Source organism: Pogonomyrmex barbatus, unplaced genomic scaffold, assembly GCF_055798465.1.
Source record: "Pogonomyrmex barbatus isolate J1 unplaced genomic scaffold, ASM5579846v1 scaffold17, whole genome shotgun sequence".
NCBI classification, from domain to species: domain Eukaryota; kingdom Metazoa; phylum Arthropoda; class Insecta; order Hymenoptera; family Formicidae; genus Pogonomyrmex; species Pogonomyrmex barbatus.
The window spans coordinates 3,704,847-3,731,471 of NW_028297113.1; the positions used below are offsets into that span (position 1 = coordinate 3,704,847).

A 26,625-nucleotide genomic window follows, 5' to 3' on the forward strand; every position below is an offset into this window, starting at 1 on the left:
TGGAATTAGAATTTTTTTTAATAAATTTATTCACGCGTGGGTATTCTATCGGAGCTTGTTCATATTTCCTTCAAGTTACCGTAATCCGTTCTTTCAGTTTCCAACTGACTCCAACTAAATAAATAAACGATTTATCATTCGCGTAATTAGGGATAATAAATACATAAAATTTTAATTAACTGCGAAAATAAGGATTATCTATTTTTCCTCGAATAAAAAAAATTAATATTAAGAACTCGATTATTAAGAGGGCAGGATATTTATCGTCCAATTAACTTTAACTAAATAAATAAATAAATAATTTATATTTATTATTCGCATAATTGGGTGTAATAAACACACAAAGTTTTAATTAACCGCAAAAATAAAGATTATCCATTTTTTCCTCGAATAAAAGGAAAATTAATATTAAGAATTCGATTATTAGAAGGGGAGAATATTTATCGTCCAAACTGACTTTAACTTTAAATAAATAAATAATTTATAGTCATTATTCGTGTAATTGGAGGTAACAAACACATAAGACTGTAATTAACCGTGAAAATAAGGATTATCTATTTTTTTCTCGAATAAAAAAGAATTAATATTAAAAAAAGCTCGATTATTAGTGGAGGGAGAATATTTGTTGTCTAACTAACTTTAACTAAATAAATAAATAATTAATATTCATTATTCGTATAATTGGCGGTAACAAACATATGAGATTGTAATTAACCACGAAAAGAAGCGTTAGCTATTTTTTTTTTCTATAGAATAAAAAAATTTAATATTAAGAATATTCGGTTATTAGTGAAGGCGGGGATATTTGTTAGTCCGACGAGATTAACAGCGGCACATCTTTCACGCGAGACATCCGGCATTGAATCTCGATCCGCACGATTAACGTCTCCTCTCATCTCGGCGCCGGGCACGGATGGTGCGATCGGCGTAGAGTCAAACGGTACTTGCTGTATAGAGAAAGTTTCGCGAGAGTGCGAGAGATAAGGAGGAGGTGAGAGATCGGGCGATGGTGGCGGGTGAGGAGGGACAAGGAGAAAGAGAGAAACGTTGTGTGGCCGGTGCCGTCTTCGGCGTGCGGGTTCTCTCAATGAGAGAGAATTCCGATGATGACGACGAAGGTAACATCCGCGCGGCGGATGACTCTTCGAGTTTAGTGGGTAAGTGGGTCGTGCCGTCCGGTTAATTACCGATCAGCCTCTCGTGGTGTATCACGTCGCATCCGAGATATTCGCCCGTCCGTCATCGCGGCACTTGCTATACCCGAGGCTTCTTCCTTTTATCTCGCCCGAGCTCTCCTTCTCGGCTCGGTATTCCGAGCTCTTTCGAGCGCGTCTTCCCCCCCCCCCTTCCTCACGCGCGCTTCTTCTTACTTTCAGGATTCGCCTCGCGAATCGCCATCGAGAGGGATCGGTTGGATTGGTTTTTAAGTAGTAAGACAAATATACAGATCACTTTTGCCTCGAATTTCGTTGATACTTTTTAGTTTATCTTGATTGAATCGTATTGGATTGGATAAAAAAGATATTCTAAAGAGATGCTTAACTTATTTGATCTAGTTGATCTCTCATTGTCAATTTTTCACTTGGTGAAAAATTATATATTATTAATATTCATATTTGTGTATATTTTATATTGAAAAAATCTTCTAAAAAAACTACTTTATATTGAAGTCATTTTTTTTAGCGTAGATTTTTATAGAAATGTCTTAAATGTAAACTGATATGAAGTATATAGATTTTTAACGTTGGACTTTTTGTTGAGTCACTGCACTATCTCTAAACCAGTACGCCATGAATCGATATGAATATGATATGAATCAATAACTATTAATCGATTGAATGGAATTTGCTATACGTAGTCGTCTATTGGGACTGTCAGCTCTTACAAAATAGTGCAATCGCGATTGTGATTGTGAGCAGTAAATTAAGGAATTGCGGTCGATGCGGCATATTGACCGGATTACAATCGTGTCAAGAAAACACATCCGTGCTTGAAAAACCATCGGAGCTAGCATTTGTACATAAGTGCGACAAAAGGACAACTCTGCCTTTCGCCGAGCGTTTCATGGACTGATTTCATCATCTCTCTGCTATCTTTTTCTTTACTTTCGTAAGTGCTTGGCAAATAAATGTCATTAAATATCGTATAAAATTACTTATAAAATTTATCAAGTATTTTTTTTTCTACGTTTCAAAGCAATCTAAATTTATTATTTATATTTATTATAGCTGATTATTTATTACTTAATCGCATGAATATAATTATATAAGTAAAATAATTAAAGAATAAAACTCATTAGTGATTATGATTATTCGAATTTTCAATAGTGAATATATTAAAATTATCGGAAAATGGCATGTATTAGAAACCTGCCTCCAGGAGAACCATCTCGATCTACAAACGGTATATGATGAACGGTACAGTCTGCAATCTACAATCTATCAATTTATGATACATAATTCGTACTTTCTTACGATAAAATTTCTTTTTTTGTGAAATCCATGAAAAAGAATAATAATGAATAAAAGAATAATAATGATATTATACAGATAATCGTATGATAAAATATGGTATGCTCATTTTCATTTTTGTTGTGTTTTAAGCAATTTTTCTTTGATCTCTGAATCTTCAAATTATCATTGGTGAGAGTCGAAGAAGAGCTTGCTAAGTAGGTAATGCTACGTTGACTGTTAATGTGACGCGTTATACGCCTTCGGTGATTCTCGCATGGTTTTCGTGTCAGTGAATTTTTATCGCGATGCCACTTTCTTATCTTTTTACTGTCGGATTCTGTATTTCAGATTATACTTTAAATTCCACAATTTATCCCGGTGTTGAAACGTTCGGCTATAGTACGTGCTCATGATTCAATCTGCAGGATTTGTCTTATATTTACCTTTTTGTACACATTTTTTTTTAGAATTTATTTGTAATTATTTTCAAATCCTATGACAACATTTTCTAGCGTTCTGTCGTTTTTTAACAAACTAGAAAATCTACTTTAATTTATTGAACATTATTCCGATGATGATTCTTCTAATGTGCATCTCATTTTCGAAAAGACGAGTATGAGGTAATTTTGATATGTTCATATTAAAATAATCTATTTTTTTGTCTATTTTCTTCTTTTCAAACATGCCTCTTAGGCATAAATATTGCAGCGTTACGAGTAACATCATCATTTGTTTCTTATTATAATTAATTACCGTAAAAGAGAAAAAAAATATTTTGAATAATATGTTGTGATATTGATTGTTGTGCATAATTACTACAAATTGTGATATTATTTTATCTCGAATTACGATTTGCGAGTTTTTCGTCAGAAACATCTTCATTTCTTCTTCCCCGAGACTTGTTTAACGGCACTAGTTTAACGTCTCTGCACAACGACTCTCACTGCCGTTCGCTATCGATTCGCCTTCGGCGGTTCGTCTCTTCCTGCACTATCTTTCTGCGTAGCCCGGAAATGAGCATCCTATATCACGAAACGAGTTTCTTTCACGATTTATCCGTTAAGCGTTATCGTGCAACTCCTTTCTTACATGGCAAAAAGGACTGGGGTATTCGCTAATTTCTTTGTGCTACTAGCCTATTCTTGCGTGATCGAAATGTATCGACTTTTAAGAACTGTTTTCACCGTCCGACGAGAGTAACGACGGCATTTATTTAGAAATGCCTGGATAGCGTAGGATTTACAACTCTATTAGTAAAATAAAAATATAGCACAAATAAATAATTAAAAGTAATTGTAGTCTATGAGATGTGTAACGTTAACGTTTCACTTTAACGTTTGGACAACAGATCGAAGCCGCAAGCTCTAAAATTTAGATCAAGTTGGAGTAACGGTGGAATATATATAAATGTAATACCGTGTAACGGTATTCTTCAATGATTGATATTTTGTCTCAAAAAAAAAATTAAATTTTTTTGGTCAAATATTTTTACATATTCATATTTATTTTTTATATAAATTCTGTTGATTCTACAGTATTTATAAAAAAATTATAAGAAAAGAGCAAAGGATGAAAGAATAAGGGGAAGGAAAGGTGAAGGATACATTTAAATTTTATAACAATAAATTACTGAAAATTGTATAGATTTATGAAAACTACTTAGTCACATTTATTTTCATTTTGCCATTATTCCTGATAAATGATCTTGTCATAATGAATTTCTCACTTTGATTCTCACTTTGACGTCACAGAGACGGAAGCGTAACGACTGTAAAATCGGTACTGTTCCATTGTAAAATATTCATTATTAACCTGGGAATAAAAAAAAAAACTATTCACTATTTCTCGTTGTTCTAATCTTATTCTTCACATAATACCCCACATTCTTTCCTGAATTCTTTCCGTGTTAGCATTTCTCCTCGGTGGAAAAAAAATCTGACGATCGATCGCAGCACACATTTCTCTTTTCACGAAGAAAGAAAGTAGATAACGTTGAGGCGATCTGCAATATCGTGCACCTGTCTTTTCCTCCGAAATTTATGATCGAAGTTAATCGCGTCGGACGGTTTTGTCTTCGGTCGCGGAACGGAACCGGGTATAATCAACAACCGCGTTGTAAAACTATTTATCGTACGTCGCTCTCGTAGTTCCGCTTTCTTTGCCGATTTAGCACCTTTAGGGATTTAATTGTTAGGCGCGCCACAGTTTTCCAACTCGTCGTTTCGCGTATCGGCACGCCGACCGGTGAAACGTAAAAATCGCACCTGGCTTCTTGTCCGACGTGAAAGCACGTTTTTCGGCTAATACCGTTTCCACATTAAGATTTCCCATAGAGCCAATTCTGTAGAGCCAATTACTTATGAGGAGGATATGTTTTTGCAATTGGCCGGGAAACAAATTATTCTTGACAATTTAGAGAAATGTGGAACAATAAAGGATGATTTATCAAACTGGTTTTCTTGTAAGAAGTAATTAAAAATAAAAGAAATCCTTCTTATTTAATGCTACATTTTTACCTAAAAATAATTTTGAGGTCTACTCAAACTTATTTATACATATAGATCTTATAGATCTGATAAATCATACGTAATATGATTGAAATCTCAGATCGAAGCAGATATCAAGATGTGTATCGAGATTTAGATTTGAACATTGTTAATTGAAATGCAAAGGGGATAAATCTAGAAATAATGTTTGAATAATAATAGTGCAAGACTTCGTTATCGTTAACAAATCGAAAGCAATTATTTGCAATTCTTAAGTGTTTTAATGTCCTCGATTTGGATAAAAGCAACGGTGCGTTACCGCTCTTTCGACATTCTGCAGTTGGAGAGATCTTAGCCTTGGCTAGCGTAAAATATCTTTGAAGCTTTGCACAAACGTATTGTGTCACACACATGAAACCGTTTGCTAATCTCTCGTGTAAATGCAAAATGTGTTTCTTTCCTCGCTTTAACACTTTCTGCATCATGATAATTATTCATCTCAGTGGGGAACTAACGATCTTGAAGAAGTTAATTAGGTGATTATTACTTTCGTCTCGTCATCTAAGGTCTAACAAGATAATAAAAATCTCAAGAATTCTATTAAGTCTAACGAGCTCAATGAGAGCACGCGTTTAAGTATCGAATATTAAAATTTTCTTATTTATTTCTTTTTATATTGACATTGAGCTTGTAAAAATTCTATAATTATTTTTATAATTGAAAATTGTTCGATGAACTCATATAGAGAATATATTATATATGTCGACAGTAAATTTAGATAAGTTTAAAATATTAATCAGATTTACGCATAAAATCTTAATCAATTTGTTGTGAAATTAATAATGTATAATTTAATTATAATACACACATATTTTTGTCTTTATTGTACTGGCGATCTGTTACCGTTTGATCTTTTCTTTTGGAAATCGTGATACGCTGGATTTTTTTTGCGATGATGTGTAAAATATTTTGATACATCAAAAGTAATGACAGCTGTGTCTTGAACGATAACGTTTGATTTAATTTAAGCATTAGCAATTGACAGAAAAAATGCTGTTATAAATTCTAATAAAAAACGTTTTAATAGTTATTAGTTCCAAGTTAATTATAAAACGATAAATCATGATTTTTATAGAGAAATGATAATAAGATATGATATTATGATCATGACAATAATAAGATGATCATAATGTTTTTTTTTCTGACAAATGTTTTGAAAAAACAGGAGAAAAACAAAAAAAAAATAAAAAACGGTAGAGTCTGATTCTTGCGGAACAAATTGATATTTATGATGCGCCTTTGGTTAGTAGAATGAGCAATTACATTACGCGATTTATTTGCAGTTGCGGTCGAAAGTGAGTTCCCTCGATTTCGAACGGAAACTGTGCTATTATCGTAAAATTTCGACTACAAAATATGAGCAAGGAATGCCGGAAATTTGCTGTTAGTATAAGCAATATGGACATTTGTACGGTATACATTATCATACATCGGGGAATGATAATCTTGAGTCATCTCAATGTGCCAATTTATCAAGTTAATATACGTATATTATTAATATACGTAAACATTTTACGTATTATTAATATACGTATATTAATTCATGTCTCTAAACTTTCGCCACTCTATTCTTCCTCGTCTGCTTTATAAGGAATAATTGTTAAGCATTGCATATATACATATTAATGAACGATACCTAACCTACCCGTCTGGCAAACTATTAATATTCATTTTGTATTTCAACAGAGACAACAATTACTACACGTGTTGACAAATAATTGATTTAATTTGCATTAATTTGCAGTATTTTTTTTATATCCCTTCATTTCACATTACTTTGGATTTGATCTTGAAAATTATATAAGGAAATTGGTGTATTGATGTCTTCTCTAAATTTTTTTTTTTTTTTAAAGTTTAGATTTTTAGCTAATATATTTCAAAGGTTAGGCTCCTTTAACATTTTTATCGTTAAACACGCAGATTTTTATGTATCTCTCGACGTCTTTGAAAGGGCAGAGTTACGTTTCCGTCGAATACGCGAAATCACCGTTGCGCCGTTGAAGAAACTGACTCGAAAACGGTCCAGCGACCTTGTGCCGAATATTACGGCGTGTTTCGAAGCGGTTGTGTAATGTGACGCATTTCACGTGCCTGGACACATACGTGGGGGTTATATTAAGGTAGGTAGTTGACCATACAAACCGAACGTGCGGTCGTACACGGACAAATCGTCGAGAGACGATTTTCTGCGAATTGAATGAGATCTCTACTGGGGATCTGCGAAGGGATCATCTCTTTCCTATCGCAGAGCATTGTCGATAGGGTTGCCCGAGTTTCGAATTAAGGATTGCAATTGCAACGTTTCTAATAGCGGCCAACGATGGTACGGATGTGCCTAGCAGCGTAACATCTTGTGAAATGCAAGTGTATCGTTACTTACGAACTTTCAAAAATTTGACTTACATAGACTCTTATATAGACTAATAAGTGTGTGACTTATCACACATATAATTGTGTATCTTTTTAAAAACAAGTTTATCAATTTATTCTTTTGTATCTTTCATATTATTCATGTCTTTAATATTATTCGTAGAGAAGATTAATTTAAAAAAAAAAAAAATGTATCTAATAAACACATCTAATAAAATAACTTTTATGAAAAACATGAAAACATTTGACTTTTTTCGAGATTCAAACAAAGAAAAAAAATAAGACATTCTTTTTAAAAGCTGTCAAAAATTTGCTGACAGATATTATACATTTTAGTTGTTGAGAAATGTGACACATACTACGTGTAAAAATTTCGTAAGATATAAAGACCTACTTTCGATACTTTTATACATTAAGGCAATTCGAAGATTAATGTTAAAACAGTGGTTAACAGTGCAAATTTTTCTTTAAATTTATTGTAATGTGAGAATACTTAATATTGTGATTGATAATGTGATTGATATATGTTATATAAATGTAAATTGAAATGTGATGTGGTTACATGAAAGAAAATTCATTTATTCCACTTTATTAATTGCAACAAAATATGATTTAGATAATAAATATGAAATTACTTTTTTACAAAGTATCCAATTTTTTTTATGAAATATAAACCGAGTAATTTTAATATTAAATACATTTTTTTCGCATATAAAATATTACTCATAGCAACAGTTCGTGCATATTTATGCTAAAAATATTGGTATTTAAGTGAGTTTGTTGCATAGAAACAGCTCAATTAAGTATATAAGATACATATTACTTGATGATATTCTTTTATTTTGCTTTAAATATTGCGTTGTAAAATATTATTTTGGGACTTTCCCGTAAATCTCAGTCTAAGTCGATTAAAAGATAATTTTGACCTTGATCTTTGTACCCTAATCCTTCGTAGAGCACTAGCGTACTGCTTTACTACTTCAGGTATTTGATAGTAGGTGGGTACTGGGAAAGATGATCGCACTACACGGATAGTTGTAAAATATTTCCATCACTCAGAGAAAAGACACAAAACGTAAAGAAATTTACACTTTTAATAAAAAAAAAAATCCCATTTTTTTTATATCCCATAATACGAAGCTTTTCTATTTCTCCGATAATATGAATAGTCTCACATCGAGTATTCGATTAAGCCGTCAACTTTTCTCCTCTTCTGTCTCGTAATGCACAGTACATTCTTTCTTGAAGGATCGATACGATTTATACATGATAATTCGGGCACACGCGCGATTTTTGCACAGCGCACAGATTTTTTCGCGGCTCGCGCGCGTTGATCCGTTTAAGGCGTCGACCCGATTTCTCGCCGCGGAAATTCGTTTTGGAAATTCATTCTACGGCGAATGGTTCTCGCGCGCGGTCGAACGTTCCGCTCTCCACCCCCAAAGTTTTCGAAACACGCTTACCTTCCGCTCACGCTCCGCCGATGTCAGAAACTGGCCGACACTGTGCACTTCACCACTCCTGCTACCTCCTGGCTACCTCGTCACCGGGATCACCGATCTCTTCGTGACTCAATGGCGCCGCATCAAACCGAGCTACCCATCAAACGAACCATCCGGGATTCCGTCCACTTGACTCTCACACTATATACTTCTCCCCTATGCCAGCGTCCGGAAGTGGACACCGGGCGGGAATGCCGATCGCGAGGAGTGCCCTTCTTCCGAACGGGCGAAGGGTCGCGTGGACTTCGAAGGACGGCCTCTCGTCACTGTGCACGCGGTGGTCCTTCTCTCGCGGGGGGGGGGGGGGGTCAGGATCTCAGCGAGACACACCTGTGTGTGGGTGCTACATGTGTCCCCGTGATATCGCATACGCGCTCGCGTAAGCCGTGCACCAGGTACTACGAGATCCCGTGGGCGAAGGGTCGCGACGCGTATCCGACGTGCGTGTACGCGTGTGCGCGCGTGCGATCAGTGCGTGCGTGCGCGAGCTTATACGTGGGTCCAACGACCGATGCTGCGGGAATAGTTCGCGGCGCGGTGGGTCCGTGGTTTAAGTATTGGCTAACCCAAGTGGGGTCCAAGCGCGCGTGAGAGGGGCTGCATTCGCCGGGGCCTTAGGTGATCGCCTACGAACCCCGCGCCGTGCGCGTCAGTCAAGGTCGCTTCACTCAGGTGATCATCCGAGGGGGAAGGGGAAAGGTGTCTTCTCGACGGTGACGGACCACGGGCGTGAAATCCTTCGGCCAAGGTCACGTCCTGCTCGAAATCGCTGCGCCTCCGGTGAAGATTGTCGATGTCGAGGTCGATTCGAGAAGCATATCACGTCTCCCCCCCTTTTTTTTTTTTGATACATCTATTTCTTTTAACAACTTGACATTTTTTCTTCTATATATAGAGATAATAATTTCCGTAGATTTCAACAAAATTTAAAAAAATACAAAATCGTATAGTTGGTTTTTATTTTGTGTATAAATACAATGAATTTAAAACGTATTTTCTTTCTGATATTTGGTCGGAAAATTAGTTTGTGGTCAGCTTACTTTAATTATTTATTAAAAAAATTATTTAAATATTTCAAAAAAATTATTTTTTATTATGTAATATACAAAGTTGTAATTGAAGATAAATTTTTTTTTGATCTTTTTAAAAACTATATTTTCTAGGAATAAAAATAAATACTTTAATCTGATCAATCTTATCATCTTATAATTAAAGTAAAGTTAAAAAGAGTAAAATTAAATAAAATTAATTTAAATAAAATTTTAATACAACTAATAAGATGTTGCAATAAAAAATTATTAAAGTTATTATATTATAAATTATTAAAGTTGTTAAAGACATTCTCAAACTTTTTTAAACATGATAATGTATTTTTTATTCTCGTAGAAAAAGTATTAACTTCAAAGAAAAAACTTTAAAGAATAATATCGGTTTTTTTGCTAATCTTCAGATATTTTGTACAATATTATAAATTTCGCAGTAATAAATAATTAATAATTGTTAACGCAACAAGAAATCTATTTAATTATTAGAAAAATAAGAACATAAAGAATAATCGTAAAAGCAAAAAAAATAGTATAAAATATTAATATTTTGCACTTAATGATAAACAATGCAATAATATTGACGCTTAATGGAAATACCGATCATTAAAGATGATGGAAAGAGACCGCATATCGGTAGATAATATTCTGCCTTTTATGCCTAAGGCTTGCATAATGTACAATACCCACTTGTTACATTGCAAAGATTATTGTAAGTTTTTTCTCAAAGATACGCTTTTCTCGTTTCTTATACTGATTCTTATACTGATTCTGATTACATTCTTTGTTATGCTTTTACGTATAATTTTTTGTCTACTTAAGAAGAATGATTTGCATTAATAAATATTTAAAAAACATTATCTTCTATCTATAACGATAAAATAACGCGTGATTTCTTGTAAAATGTAGTTAAGAGAGACAAGAAATTCGCATCGAAACATGGAAAATTGGAAAAGATTTGTCAATTAACAATTAAAAATAAATATTCAGCATGCGAATTGTGTGCTGCACACTTACCTAATTAAAGGAATTACACGTCACTGTCTAGTAATTTTAAGATATCTTGGACCCTCTCTTCCCTCTTCCCCTTCTCTATTATTCTTAAGATACGTCAACATTATAAATCATATTTGGTAGGGTGAAGTAATCAATGCCAAATTTAATTTTGATGGACGGGCTTCACTACTTTGTCCTTCTTCATATTAAGAGGTATAAAGTACCAAAAAACGGATGCTTGCCTAACATGCATTTCAAAACCGAGGTCAAGAAATGTCCTTTTTATTTTTCATCGTATCATCATATGTAATGCAAAATTAACTATTGGTCCTTGGACTTTGGCTTATGAATCTGTCCATTTGTTCATCTGGTCTTTTTAAAAACTGATTCATCAAAATTCGTAAATGACGTAAAACACATTTACTCTTGACCGTCAATGTTGTAAGAAGACAACTCATATAATTAAAAAAAAAAATATAATTGATAATGACGACTCAGTTGACGTAATTTATGAATATGTTTATCCAAAACTGATTAATTTTGTTTTAACGTGCTTTATACAACACACTGAATAATTTAATAATTTTACGTAAACTCAAATATAATATTAAAAATTTATTTTAATTTTATATTTAAAATTAATTTTTATTCATTTTTCTTGGTATATAATGCAACATAGATAAATAAAATATATATATATATTTCATAAATATAGATTTTTTTATAAATAACTGTCAATTGTTCAAAGCTTTGTAAATTCCTTTTCAAATATTATAAAAGTTTGAAAGATTTTGTGAAAATGTCTAAGATATATTTTGGTTTCTTGAACATCTTTTAGATGCATTATATTTTAGATTCTTGCTTTGCTTAAGTTTAGATTTTGTCTGTATTGACGTTAAATGTCGTTAAGGAAATACAAAATCAAATGTCATTAATCTGAATTCATTGTTTGACCATCGCTCTGATCGTTTAAAAGAAGTCGATATTACAATACATGTAAAAATAGAAAAAAACTTGTTTATTACTTCTCAGTCTTCTACATTCTTATGGTATAAACGGCAAAATATTTATTATAATAATATAATAAGTTTGCTTTTCAATTAAAAATGCAGTAAGTTAAAAAGAAAATAATTATAACATGCTTATACAAATATCAATGATTTTAGACAGTGCAAAATTAATAAATATTTCATAAACTTTTTAATTTGGCAATGCGAATCAACTTTCTTAATAATGTTACATCAAAACTGAAATTTCTAAAATACCAGTCATTCATTTTGTTTTTAACTACATTATTACTTAATATTACATAATACATTCTTTATTTCTCATTTATTATACGCAATTAAGTAATTTGATGTAATCTTACATCGACCGAATGATCAAGAAGTTAGTGCAAATTAAACAAGGAGCGATTTCAATATCAAATATTTAAAGAAATTATTACTAGCGCATACACAATACTTAAGAAATTGTATTATTGATCAATTTTTCATTATCTGTAGCATCGTTTAAGTTTCTTTTCTGATTATAATCTTTTACAAAACGTTCGTGCTTATACATATAAAATTTATATCCTCTAAATAGATTTTCAAAAAATTTCTCTCGTCAATTATCCTTTTTACAATATAAAATTAAATAAAAGTTATTAATTAAAAGTTTGATATTTGTTTAATATTATTTAAATGATAGTGATATATTTTATTATTACAATTAACTGTTTAATACAAAAGGAAAGAAGAGAGTACATTTAAAAATAAGTTTAATGCATTTTTAGTGTGCATTTTAGTGAAACTAAAATTATGTAATGTACGAATAATCTAAAATATTCTCAATATCGGGCAAGGACGACCACTGTTCGGGCAACGTACTGTATGAAAATCTGTTTGTCAGTGGATAGCCAGATGTGTGTCAGACACGGTCGCAGGGAATCTTGCGAAGAACTTAAGCAGCCAGGAACCTGTTGGGAATCGATCAATGTGGAGGCTTAGCATGTTAAATGTTGATATTGTAAGAGGATAATCCGCGCACTATGTAACGTAAGTAATAAACATTATTTGTCAGCACAATGCGCGATACAATACACAATATGCGATTCAAGCTAAACAATCGTTAGAGCAGCTGACACAATTTCTGGCATTTCAACGTTACCAACTTACCTAATCGAAATGAAATATCATATAAATTTGAATCGTCTGACGAATAATATCAATATTTTGATTATTATTTATATTATGGATTGTTGTTTTTATAAAACGCAAAAGTTTTGCAAAGGAGTATATAAGTCCGTGAATTTTTTATAAACTTTAAGTAATGCAGAAAAGTTTGCTTTATATTAGACTATCGCGAAAGATTTGTATTTTTCTATTCAGGTTTTTATAATAAAACTAAAGTTCTTTGTTAAAGATTTCTCTCTAGATGAAAAAAAGAGTATATTGAAATTGTATAACGGTGATAATTTTACTTTGATTTAATTAAAACTCTAATTGTTTTTAACAAATATATGAATGATAAATTATTCACGTTAATTTAATTAGTATAACATCGTTTTGTTTAGATAGCAGTTGCAAACATTTATATATATATACTTGTTATCTTACATACCTAACAAGAAGATGTTTTAAGAAAGTAATTTAAAAAATTTTTAAATAGAATAATAATAATTATATAATAATATTCTGCATCTTGCAATTGTTACACTAATGTCCATATGTATTAATAAATTTATAAATTAAACATTTTTGTTCTTTATTTCATAAAATAACTTTTCTCTTTTTTCTATTACACAATAATTCATCGTTAATAATTATGTAAGTTATGTAAGCGAAAGAAAATTACATATTGAATAGTTTCGTTCTGTTTTGTTTGAGTTTATCTAACCTTGCTATAAAATTATATATTCTATGATCTTAAAATTCAGAAAATTTTTAAAGAACATCTCTTAATTTATATTTTCTGTACATAAAGTTTTTGATTTTTTTGTTTTCGATATTTCTCAAATGTCTTAGCTAAATATCTTTTTTTCTTTTGTTATCTATAATATATGAGTTGATTAATATTGATTCAATGATTTCAGTGCAAGAGAAGAAAAGAAGATTAAGAAGAATTGATACGATTAACTTTAATTACATTACTTTAATTTACAATTAAAATACAGAAAAAATAATTTATTAAAGTCTATCTAAAATTTGACCAGAAAATAATTTTATTGGATCATGAAAATAATTATGTAAAATGTTTAAATATTTGCATGTGTTAAAATATTAAATATCTTTGCAGTGTTATTATCGTACATAAGCATTCTATATAATTATTTTGATGGACAAAATTTTGAGATTTGTTTCTGTCCAAATTTTTAGATATTTCAGGAAAATGTTTTTTCCGTACAGCTTGTACAGTTGCCGCTGTATATAAAAGTCATGAATATTTAATGCTGTTAAAGTGCTTCCATTCTTTTGAATACATTATTCTTGATTGATAAATAAGAGGAAATAATTACATTTCACATTATTCTGTTTTCTTCGAACAATAATATCGCAAAAAAGTATAGCACAATAAATCAATTAACCACCGTGCAAAAAATAAATTAATATGCATTGTCATTTTGTGACGTAAAGAATTAAAAAAAACGGTAAATAGCAATATAGTTTACTTTAATATAATAGTTACATTAGTTTAATTCTTTTATTTATGCGAAATTTATTCTCTTTTTTAATAATTTTTTTAAAGCTAATTTACATGTAAGATATTGAAAAATAATGTCCTGTAAAAATGTAAAAGTATTTGGTATTTAGTAAAATTATTGTACGATGCTGTTAAAGCATCATTTGCGACATTTGTTGCTTGTAATAATAAATAATAATTAACAATCAATTTCCTAGTTTAGTATAAAGTTTTATATTAATCAGAAAGTATGACCTAATACTCTAATATAGTAGATTTTATTTAAATTATAAGGCAAAAGTATTAATAGAATATTATTTTGTGTGATACATTGTTCTTTGCACATAATCAAGAGGCTCGATAGTATTTTGTATTAAATTACATGTAAGCATAAGACTGGCTCATCTATTTACATGCGATTATTTGCGAATACTTAATATCAAAATAAGATTGTAACATATTATTCTAATACACTCTTTAATATATTGATAATAATGTTATATTTTTTAACAGCAATTTTCTGAATAAGGTATTTAGGATTCTTTTGGAATAAAGAATATAATCGTTAGTTTTCACATAATTGTTATGAATGTTATGAAAATGTTTTTAACAGACATATGTACTTGGCGCTGTTTTTATTTCTTTTAAAAATTTTATTTATTTTGATTAATTATTTTAAGCAAGTTAAAAAGATAATGATTTAATCAAGATTGTGTATTAAATTTATAATATCATATAATTTGTAATATCATATAAGTTGCATAAGGTACAAAAATTTATATATCGAGGGATAAATTAGTCTAATGATTAATGTTTACGTGAGTAAAATCTGTTTTATATTTTTATTAAAGGCATTTCCGTATTTTAGCATATGAGATATATTCACTATTAATGAAATTCAACAATGTTAACAAAAACTTACGTATTCTTAATGTATGTTAAATTCATTATCTTCTCTAGAAAGTTTTATGACTTTTAAGACATTAATTATTTAAAGTTATTCTACGATTATGCAATGTGTTATCTTGATTCGAAGTTACAATTTATTTTAGGTATTCTACAATGTTTTCTTCAGAATCAGATACAGGATACAGCGATTAATTTATTCATGAGCTAATTCCTCCAAAGTCACTTGAATTCCTTGTAGCTTGAATAAAAATTATATAACATAAAGTTCTCGATGAAGAGTTTGAATTTACTTATTAATTTTTCTTCTTCTCTGCATATATAATTTCATTTTTAATTTATATTTATAAATATTTTAATATATTTATTTAAATTAAATTAATGTATTATTTTCTTAGATTTCTTAAAGAGAGAAGTTAAATAATTTAAATATAAATTTTCTTCATAAAATTTCAATAATTTACATGAAATACGTAATATAAATTTCATTTCATAATATATATTATATTTTATTTCGTTTTAAATTTACACATATTTAATTGTTATTTAATAATATTATTAATAAATGTCAAATATTAAAATAATCTTATGATTACGGTAGTGCGAAATAGTAGGACTTTATTAATAAGTTAAAGTAAAATCAAACTTGTACAAAACAATAATTACGAGCAAAATATATCTTTTGCGTCAGAACAATGCGGGAATTTATAAACAGTTTATGGAAGTAGAAAAATCTGATAGAAGAGAATTAAGATTATTATCCTATCATTATTCTGAGGAAAATCCATTGACCCTGCATTCATTTATATGAAATGCTATGTCACCTTGTTTTATATCAGTTCAAAGAAATACAGTAATATGAAAAAATTCTTTGAATAATTGTCTCGAGTTTAATTTTGATGATTTGTTCTTTGAAAATACGATAAAATACTTTGATAATACGATAAAAACTTTTAAATATAAATTCAATTATTGTCATATATACCAATATTATATAATAAGAAACATTGCTTTAACTTTTAAATGGTATCTCACTTGAAATATGTTAATGAAGAATTATTGTTGTTGAAATAGAAAACAAAATATTTTTTCACGTAGCTAGAAGAGTATTTTCTATTTAATTTGAATCTTTCTTTTAAAAATAGTTTCAATGAAAATAAGATATTTTAGTAACAAATCTTGCAAATTTATAAAGTGAATTATTAATAAATATTCACATAATTAATTCATATAATTAATATATTAAAAATACTAAATATTAATAAATTAATATATTAAAAAATACCATTCGTTTTCGGAAATTAGACAGAGAAAAAATGGAATTAAATTATATACAAATATTTTATTACTATTACAATATTCTTATTAAAAAAGGAAGATATTACAATATTATAACTTAATCTAGAAAACGTTCACATTTATTACATAATGCAAACATTTTTAATACTAAGTAAATTGTAGTGTTGTCGCCCTCCTTCAACCATTCTATAAAATTTATTGCAAGTTTTAATTTTCATTCTTTTATAATAAGCGTTTTGTATTGATTAATTTTTTCTACTATTCTATTTTTCGTAGTATGCCACTTTACATTTTATTCAATTTTTTTTTCTCATACAACTCATGTAAAAAATTACGTTTTTGTAAAAATAGTGTTAATTTCAAAATAATTAAAATAAATAACAATTAGTATATAAAAGAATATTTACGTTAAATAAAAGCAGCGTCCGCGAATAGCGGAAAGTAGACATTATTTAGTACGACTTAGCACGTACTATTGGTATACAGGTGCTGATTCGCACCGCAATGATTTTTGTAACCCACTAACTTGGGCAGGACTGAGTTCGGAAACACTAAATCATTTTATCCATGGGTTTCATCGAATAAACCAGAATAAAATGATACTTGAGTGCGCTCGGGTGTTACTTCGAAACGCAGCCCAACTGAACGGATTTAAAGCTCTGTGCGTTTGATCTGATATCCGAAGAGTTACATATTTTTAACGTAGTGCAGATAAGTCGGCAACTGTTTACGTGTAACTGCCAGCAAGTTGAAAATTTCCATGGCGCTAATTCGCACCATTGTGAAGATTAATATTAAATCTTTATTATCGATAAAAGAACTATATTATATACTGCGTGACATATTTATAGTCGGTAATTTATATAGAGGAAAGAAGTCGCTGCTTATTAACGTAATTTATGCATATTTCCTTCTAGCGATTATTATCATGTCTATGTCTAAGAAATATATTCAAGTAAATGATTCTGCTGACGTTCTTGGACTTGACATTAGTCTCAATGTTCAATATTACTACTTAATATACATAATTCATCAAATATAAAAATTGTAATAATCAAATTAGAATTCGTGTCTTGTCAATAAGAGAAATTGATTTTGATTTATTGTCAATATTTTAAAGCATAACTTAATTTTATCTTTTTTACAAATGACAGATCTAGTTTACCAGAAATATTTCTTGAAATTCTTTAGAAATAAATCTTCTTAGAAATAAATTTAAAGCTACTGTGTCATAATTTTAATACGTTATAATTTTTTCGTATATATTTATTATAATAGTTTTATTTTAATGTTACATTTTTCTTAAGAAAGAGAAAATCAATTCAAAACATTAATAGATAATATTAATTACGTGATAGGTAAATATGTTGTAATATATACAACAGAGATCTTTTCTTCTATCTTTTAATAAAAAGAATCAAACAATTGGTATTCAAATCTATAAATCAGTTGCTAATTTTATATCAGTTACTATTTTATAGGTTTGCTTGGTAAATTATGCGCCTGTTGCACTGCAACCATTATTTATGTTATGTATGCTGGTTTAACTGAAGTTTCTGATCGCATTCAATCTTCTTTATAAGTTATTTATATATATGATTCCTTTTTTTATAAAATAGAAATGCAATTATAAATCATATTATTTATATCATATATATAATATAAATTATTTATATTATATATATACAAATATTTATGTGCTATTAAATATACAGAGCTTTATATACAGTACTAAGGATTATGAATAATATTTATTATTTAATTCGACTTTAACAGACTTGTAGCTTAATCATATAATATTTAATATTGAGATTGAGAAAATTACTGAATAAATTGATTAAAAAAAATAATGATTTAAAATATTCTGGATCTAGAAAAGAATTAGTAATTTAACGTTGTGCAGAAAATAAAAGTATATAGATTAATCACAAAAATCTGGGACATCTTGCAGAGCGGTTGCACAGTGCGGTTCATTAATAATTATATTGTTACCTCCGTAATTCGATCTCGTTTTCATACTCCAACAGAAATAAAACAGAAATAAAAAGACTTCACTTTAGACAATTATTTTAATAATTACATAAAAATGTTTGGAATAAAAACAAGAATGTACAAATCAAAACACACTTTTAAATTACACTTGACTTGATCTTCTTTGGAAATCGAAAGAATTTAGTAAGAATTTAGCAAGAATTTAGCAAGATAGCAATAGCAACGGCTCGTTCCGAGAATCGCGACTGCTTTTCGTTGACTGTTCAATCTAGCGCGGACATTACAATATTTTTCTGATTCTCATACAGGCAAACACATAAATTTTAATCAATGCCCGTACGAATAAGCAATAACGCAATTGCAAAATGATATGATTGCAAAAATGTGTCCCCGATTATCCTAATCGTGGGATTATATGCTTATGAGAGCGTGACACATGTATCTATTCTCAGAGTACAATTTCTTAATCGATATTCATTTTTTCTGTGCTTACATTATTGCTTAAACATATCCAAAAAAACGAAAAGACGCATTAATTTCAATCCCCTTTTGCCTTTCAGTTTCTTTTATTTATTTATGTATATTCGCAATTTCTCAGAATCTAAAAGAATTACATACATAACTTGGACTTTCCTATAAGATAGGTAAGAATGAAAAAATTATAGACTTTTTTTAAAATTCCTTTATTTATTACTATTTAAAAAATAAAATTTTAATAATAATTAATAATAATTATAATTAAAAAAATGCAATTGAGAAATGTAAGAAGTGCGATAATGTACTTTTGTTTCTGTTTTTGGGCAAATTCTAAACATTCCTGTTTTTGTTTATACTTGTTTATACTTCTGTGAAATTTATTGCGATTAACTTTGATTCAAATAGGAACCATTGTTTTACATTTATATTTTACAAATTAACTTTTGACTTACTCTCAACTTTTATCTAACGATTTTTATTCGACATGATGTATACAATGTATTTTATCTATGATATTTTTTTCACACTTTTGCATCCTTGACCTTATTTGATAAATAATCTGATTTTTAATTAATATTTTTTAATTAACTTATAAAATACTTATATATATCATTTGTACATTAAGATTATTAAAGATTGATTTATATCCGATCTTATAACTGAAATGAGCAACATTCTGATTATTTATTAACATACTGGTCCGCACTGAAATCAAGAGGGCTTTTCATATTATTATCATATTTGTCACTGAAGATGACAATTGGAATTGGAGCCAAAATGTTTGGCATAAATTTTTATACAATATTAAAAAATGTCTAAAAGTATATTAGCGCACTTCTTATTGCGCGGATTTCATTTGCTATTTTTTTTAATTATATTTATATCGAGAAAATCATTTTTTGTAATTTTCAAGTGATAAATACGATCCCATTTATTAAATTGTGATGAAGCAATTTGTATTCAGCATCTAAAAACAACGAGAAACAATCATCGTTTTTATGCTCAAAGAAATTAATTTTTTATCGAACTATATAATAGTACTTTTTACAGAACATAAATTATATATTTTGTATAAATATTGCTGATGTTATATGACCGCTATATTGATTTTATTATTTTTGACATTGAATTAAATTTTATAAATTTTGAAATCTCTTGATCTTTAATCTTTAATATTTTATGTCTCAATTTTAAAAATTTTATTATCTAAAAACGGAACATTTTCTTAATAATATAAAATTAAAGTAATACCATAAAACCATAAAACCATAAAACAATATTAAAACACAGATCTTTTCTTTTGATAACCTTTTGAAAAAAAAAATTTGTCATTTCTAGCAAAATAATAAAAAATATAATTTTCTTAGGATTTGGTTTTTCTAATTATATCAACATTTTAAGAGATTGTAAAATTTGCAAATTTATATTAATAAAGTAAATTGTATCAATAAAGTGGTGAAACTAATAACCGGCAAACATCCCAGTAATTACTTAAATATATAATTCATGTATCTTAAATATATAATTTTTGTAACTTAAAATATACACAGTGTCTAATCCCTAATCCGGTACATCGCTTGTGTGTAGATACAGAAAGTCAAACTGAATAGAAAACTTCATCACATTGGGATTTTTGCAATTAATAACGAATTATTAATTATTAAAAATCATGTCAAAAAAACGCGTATTTGTCTGGCCCATCGGCCAATGCAAACGCGCGACGAGATATTTAGACATGAAATCTACAAAACATCTGCTTATAGTAACATTAGACGGTCACATATCGTTACGTATTTATTATTTGCCGTGCAGATATGCGCTTATTCGGAAATTTTTAATAACTAATAACTGATAACTAATTGTAAAAATCGCAAAATGGAGGACTAATATTATATACAGCTCAATAAAAAAATAAGTTTTTTGAATACAAGAACGAGTAATTATTTTTTGTAATTTTCACACACAGGTACAAAATACCGTTCTATGTATTAAATTGCGTTGGAATAGACCAATTTAGTTAATATAATATTCATCATAATTAATTGTAAAAATCGCAAGATGGAGGACTTTATTGCTCGAGTTAATTTATCTGCTTTATCTGCACACAAGCGAGTGTATTATTAGGAATCAGACATCTTGCATAATTTTTTAAACAAATTTTATAGAAACATTTGCATTTCTCTTTAATTTATCTTATGTACAAAGTTTAAGTTCACGAATTTAATAGCTCATAAATTATTGATCGTGCGCGTGTTATGCATATGTTGTTACATATGCAATACAATTAACACATTTATTAATTTTATTTTACACGGAAAAGAGAATTTTATATATATATATATATATATATATATATATATATATATATATATGATACACGAATATATTATTTTTGTTTGAAAATTAAAGAACACTGATCTAGTAAATTGAATGATATTGGAAATTTTCAGAAATTTTACAATTACATCGGTTTAATACCAGTGCAATGCAACCAGTAATGCAATAAGATCACTAATAGTATCTCACTGCATCTAGTTGCATTTTGTTAACACAGTGCAACCGCGGAAAATGTGACATACGATCGATAAATATTCATATGAATGATATATTGTTCACGGAGGCGTTTCGTTTCGATAGTGCGCAACGCAAAAACGAAGGTATTTCTTCGTTGGACACGTGATACGTATCGTCGCACCTTTATGATTCTATGCGATTCTCATAAATCGCATGAGATAAGCTTGTCGCGTGTAAGTATAAACCGTGACTTTTTGACATTTTCATTTATTTACTGAGGTAAACCTACTCAATGTGAAATCCACCGAGGACCTTTCCAGTTGCAGCAATAGTGCTAGACGTGTGTTTACGACGTCGTGAAATCAAATTAATTAGGCGATGCCGAATAGAACAGAACTGATTATAATCGCTTGTACGATTGCGAGGTTTCAATAAAAGGAAAACTTTATTGGACTGTTGATGTCATTGTAAAACAGAGCATCTCTACGAAACAAGTTGTTAATCATTTATGAGTGAAAATTCGTTTGCAGAATTATAAGCAATAATATTATTAAATAACGCGATGGATACTTTACTTGGATACTTACTTTTTGTAGATGTGTTTATCGCAAAATACACTCAGGTTAAACTACTCTAACGACATAATCTTAAGTGAAAAGTCCAAATCGTTTAGTGAATAATGGTCGAAGCAATTATCGTTATATACTGTTGCATGTAAGCGAGAAATTGAACTTGTATATAATATGAAATATGAAATAAATAAATAAATAAATAAATATATTTTTATTTATTTATTTTATATATACTTCTATTTATATATATATATATATATAAAAATATGATTTTTATATATATATATATATATTTATATATATATATATATATATATATATATATAAATCATATTTTTATATATAAATATATATATAAAATATTCTGTAGCTTGCAAAAATTTTAAATGTAATGTTAGTTGATCCAATTATCCGTACTATTTTGAATACGTTTGTAGGCATGATCCATATTCAGTAGGATATTATGCATTCAAAGTTGCTGTTGTCGTAACGCTTTCTTTGTTTACGTTAATTCATGAATTAATAATATTCCGCAATAGAGTTTTGTGTGTTAATTTATTATAGTTAAGATGCATTTATTTTTTCTTCTTTATGATCTGGTAAATGATTAAAATGCTAATGGTTCGACCTAGTTTTTAAAATAAGTCACATTTCGTTAGGTTGTTTTTTTTAGGCAGACATTTGTTTTTTAGGCTTACCTCGATTTCTGTAAAAATTTTTAACAATGAAATATTGCATGAAAATAATTTCTTTAGTCTTTTGATATTAATCTATATAGTACTATTTTTTAAGTGTAAACGTTTGCATAATTTTTTATATACTGCATTTTAATACATTCATAATACATTCTTATTTTATTTCCGAGTTTTTCTAGTAATTTTAATCAATGTAATTAACCAATCACAGACGCATATTATTAATAATAAAAAAGAAGAAGAAAACACTTATTACATTTTATATTAAAACTAAAATTATTATATTAATAATAAATTAACAAACAAATATATTTTTATTCGGCTGAAACTGTAGCCCTTGTATCAAATTTGTCTCTCTTTCTCTCTCTATCTACTTGTCTACCTTCTTATTATAAAGAGTTAAAGCGTAACTAGCGCCGCGCTTTTTCCAGCCGATTCTACATAAATGACGACAACACGACGACGACGACAACAACGAAATTGCAACACTCGTTCAAATACCGAAGGCGAGTATGCAGAGAAAGCCAGACATTTATCCGCCTCATTCGTTCGTTCGCTCACTCGCACACTTGCTCGCACATGCTCGACTTGCTTGAACAACCGATGACGGTGGGATTTTCTGCGATCGGTAAGCGGCGATCTTGGCCAATCTGATCGTCGATCCAAGAACCAGGCGATCATCAGAATCCGATGTCGATTGTGTCCCTACCCCTTGATTTCCCGACGTCCTCGTTCGCGGCTTGTTTACGGTGGCTGATCGTTCAAAGACGTCGCAATCGACGTCACATCGGACGATCGTAATCGGTACTCGTCAATTATGCGTTTAATTTATCTCTCGTAATAAGATTCTTTGTCACGCCCTCCCGATTTCTTCATCTTTTATGTTTCCTGTAAGGGAAAATTTTGTACGTAGAGGGAGGTACGCGAATAGGTATAGGGGAAGATATGCGAATCTGAACTGTAATGGCATTTATAAATTCATTTTATTCTAAGACTAAATTATAGCTTAAATTAATTAATAATATAAATCTTAATACTGTTAAGACATATTGATGTAGATTAATCGAAAGTCCCGGTATAATAATTTTAATGTGTCATTGATTAATCGAGACGAAGAAAAGAAAATGAGAAGAAAAAAGGGAAATATATTTATATATTTATCATTATCTTCATAGTTGAGTGACATATTGAGAATTATTTAGACAATAAACATTATTTAGACCTTTTGTATTTTTATGTTGTACCATACTGGTTTTTAACGTCTTTGACCCACTTACCGTAGACGGTGTAAATTTACTTTTCATTCTCTCGCATTTTTAATTCGAAAAATAATTAATGAATATTACATATTTACATATGTATCGTATAAAAACTGCGTAAAGATATAAATATATTTTTCTTCTATAGTTGAGGAAAGAAGAAACAAATTCTTTGTAAAATATTTGAAATTTTCCTAATCATCACCTAATCGCGCACGCTTGTGTAACGATAAAAATCATGTAATTTATATTTACATAAATTGTTATCATTGAAATTGTTAAATCTCCGATTATGTGTTATAATTTACAAAAACACATTCCTTACGTATTTATTACCATATCCCCATAATTTGCCGAACAAGTCACTGCAGAATATTGTGATGATGCAAGAGTTTCGAAATGACCTTTAGGCTTTTGGTTAAAAAAAAGAGGCACATTGTCCGACATTGTCATTAACATTTTATAATTAGGTATAACTATATAACTCGCAAAAACGAACCGATTTTATCGAATAGCTTCTCGTCTTCGCTGGCTGACCCGCATTCGTCGCTTGGCTGGCGTAAAAGAGCGTAAAAGAGTGCGGTAAAAGTAAAATCGCGGTATTGCTTCGTGAACTCGTTTGCAAGCGTGCAATTTTGCGAGTTTTCACGCAGACACACTCTGCATTTCTCAATTAGACACGACCGATTTCGCAATTTATTGTAGAATCGAAACATGATGACTAAGCAGCCGATCTTGAATTAATGCAGAATGCTCAATTGCTGTACAAACACGAAAGACATTTATCATGTATTCGCCTTTCATGGATAATGTCGAACAGACGAAAATGAGTTTAAAATCCAACGTCGCGCATGACTTCCTCTCTATAGAAAGCACTACTTGTTTCATATGACATTTTACGACATCGATGTTATAATTTATAAAAAATTAGAACTTAATTACATATCGATTTATATATGATTAACTAGATTTATTTTATATGTACGCGAATTTAATAAGTAAAATTTTATTTTCAGAATCGTTTTGCTTCTTTTTAAATTTTGTTCGAAATTTTGCATTTTTTGATGTAATAAAATTTATTACATTTTACAAGGCAAAAGAAAGTGCTATATAAAATGTAAAATATTTTCTGTCCTAAATTTTTTGAGAAAAATATTTGAAATTACCGTAAAGTGAGTACTATTAGTTTATTTTAATATAAAAAGATAAAAAATTAAGATTAAGAATTTATAGATGTATTTATAGATGTATAAGAATTAAGCGATTTATTTTTATACAAAGAAAAGAAGTAAAGTATTTCATATATTTTTCGCATAACAAACTTCCTTTTAATTATCAATTTATGCTTTTTAGTTATGATTTAGTTATGATTTTATCAAAGAGAGACATATGTATGATTTTTACGTTACGCATAGAAATTTAAAAATAGATCAACTGGGTCATTATCTTTCTTAGCTATATTAATATTGCAGGAAAGAAGTGTTTTGTATCGATAGCTCTAATATATCATTATTGATGTAATTTAAGATGGTACGGTAAAAATTTGCTTGTTAAACAAATAACCGTACGTAACGTTGTGCGTTGTCCGATACTTAGGTATCAGCCAATGTTGATTATGCTGATTTAACAGTATTGATAATTTCCGGTGTTTTCATTTTCATGGGTGTATGCGAAATTTTTCGGTGCTTAATTTCCATTGATGGCACATACCATTAATATCATATTTCTTAAAATTAAAATATTACTAACAAGTCAACGTGTGCCAAGTGTGCCAATATGCGATTGCTCAATTCAAAAAGTCAGCGCGTGTTACAATGTTAAAGAGACCTTTTTTTATTTTCAAGATTAATAAACAGAGCTTAATTGCTAAAGTTAATTAACCTAACCATCATGATGAAAGTGATAGCTCTCCTTATATCATAAATTGCAGACTTCTTTTCATTCAGCAGAAATTATTTTTCATCTCCCTTTATTCGTGATATTATCTTTTTTTCCAAGAATTATAAATCGGTTACATGTTTTAAAAATAATTACTTTTCGCGAAAGTCATTTCTCAAATTTACTATTCCTTGGCTAATTTGTTTTCATTATATTTATCATTTTCTATCCGATCTCGATGGTTATTTCAAATGTTTAACAAACGTTTAACATATAAGTTCAAGAAATTTGGTAATTTGCAAAACTTGATGAATTTCCTAAATTTCCTAAATACATTGTGACAATTATATTTTCAAGAGACATCGCGAATATGATAGATAGGATCACTTTCTAATATTAGATCTATAAACTAGTGTCGCACTATAATGTAAATTTAATAACATAAATCATTGTTGTTCCA

The 26,625-nt window shown here is 29.3% G+C and overlaps 2 protein-coding genes across 6 annotated transcripts in view; one reads left to right on the plus strand and one right to left on the minus strand.

Moving 5' to 3' along the window:
- The window catches only part of LOC105431152 (very long chain fatty acid elongase AAEL008004), a 65,884-nt gene that overhangs the window by 16,855 nt on the left and 22,404 nt on the right, over positions 1-26,625 (minus strand). The window contains exon 1 of one of the 3 annotated variants that reach the window (XM_011645165.3): positions 8,833-9,403. The exons of 1 other annotated variant lie outside the window; for it this stretch is intronic. The gene's annotated coding sequence lies outside the window, so the exon portion shown is untranslated. Of the gene's footprint in view, positions 1-8,544; positions 8,787-8,832; positions 9,404-26,625 lie in introns of those variants that run through there. One more of the 3 variants, XM_089074552.1, reaches the window with a different exon arrangement.
- sit (stuck in traffic) overlaps positions 1-26,625 on the plus strand; it is a 63,115-nt gene that overhangs the window by 16,310 nt on the left and 20,180 nt on the right. The gene's annotated exons all lie outside the window — the stretch shown is intronic.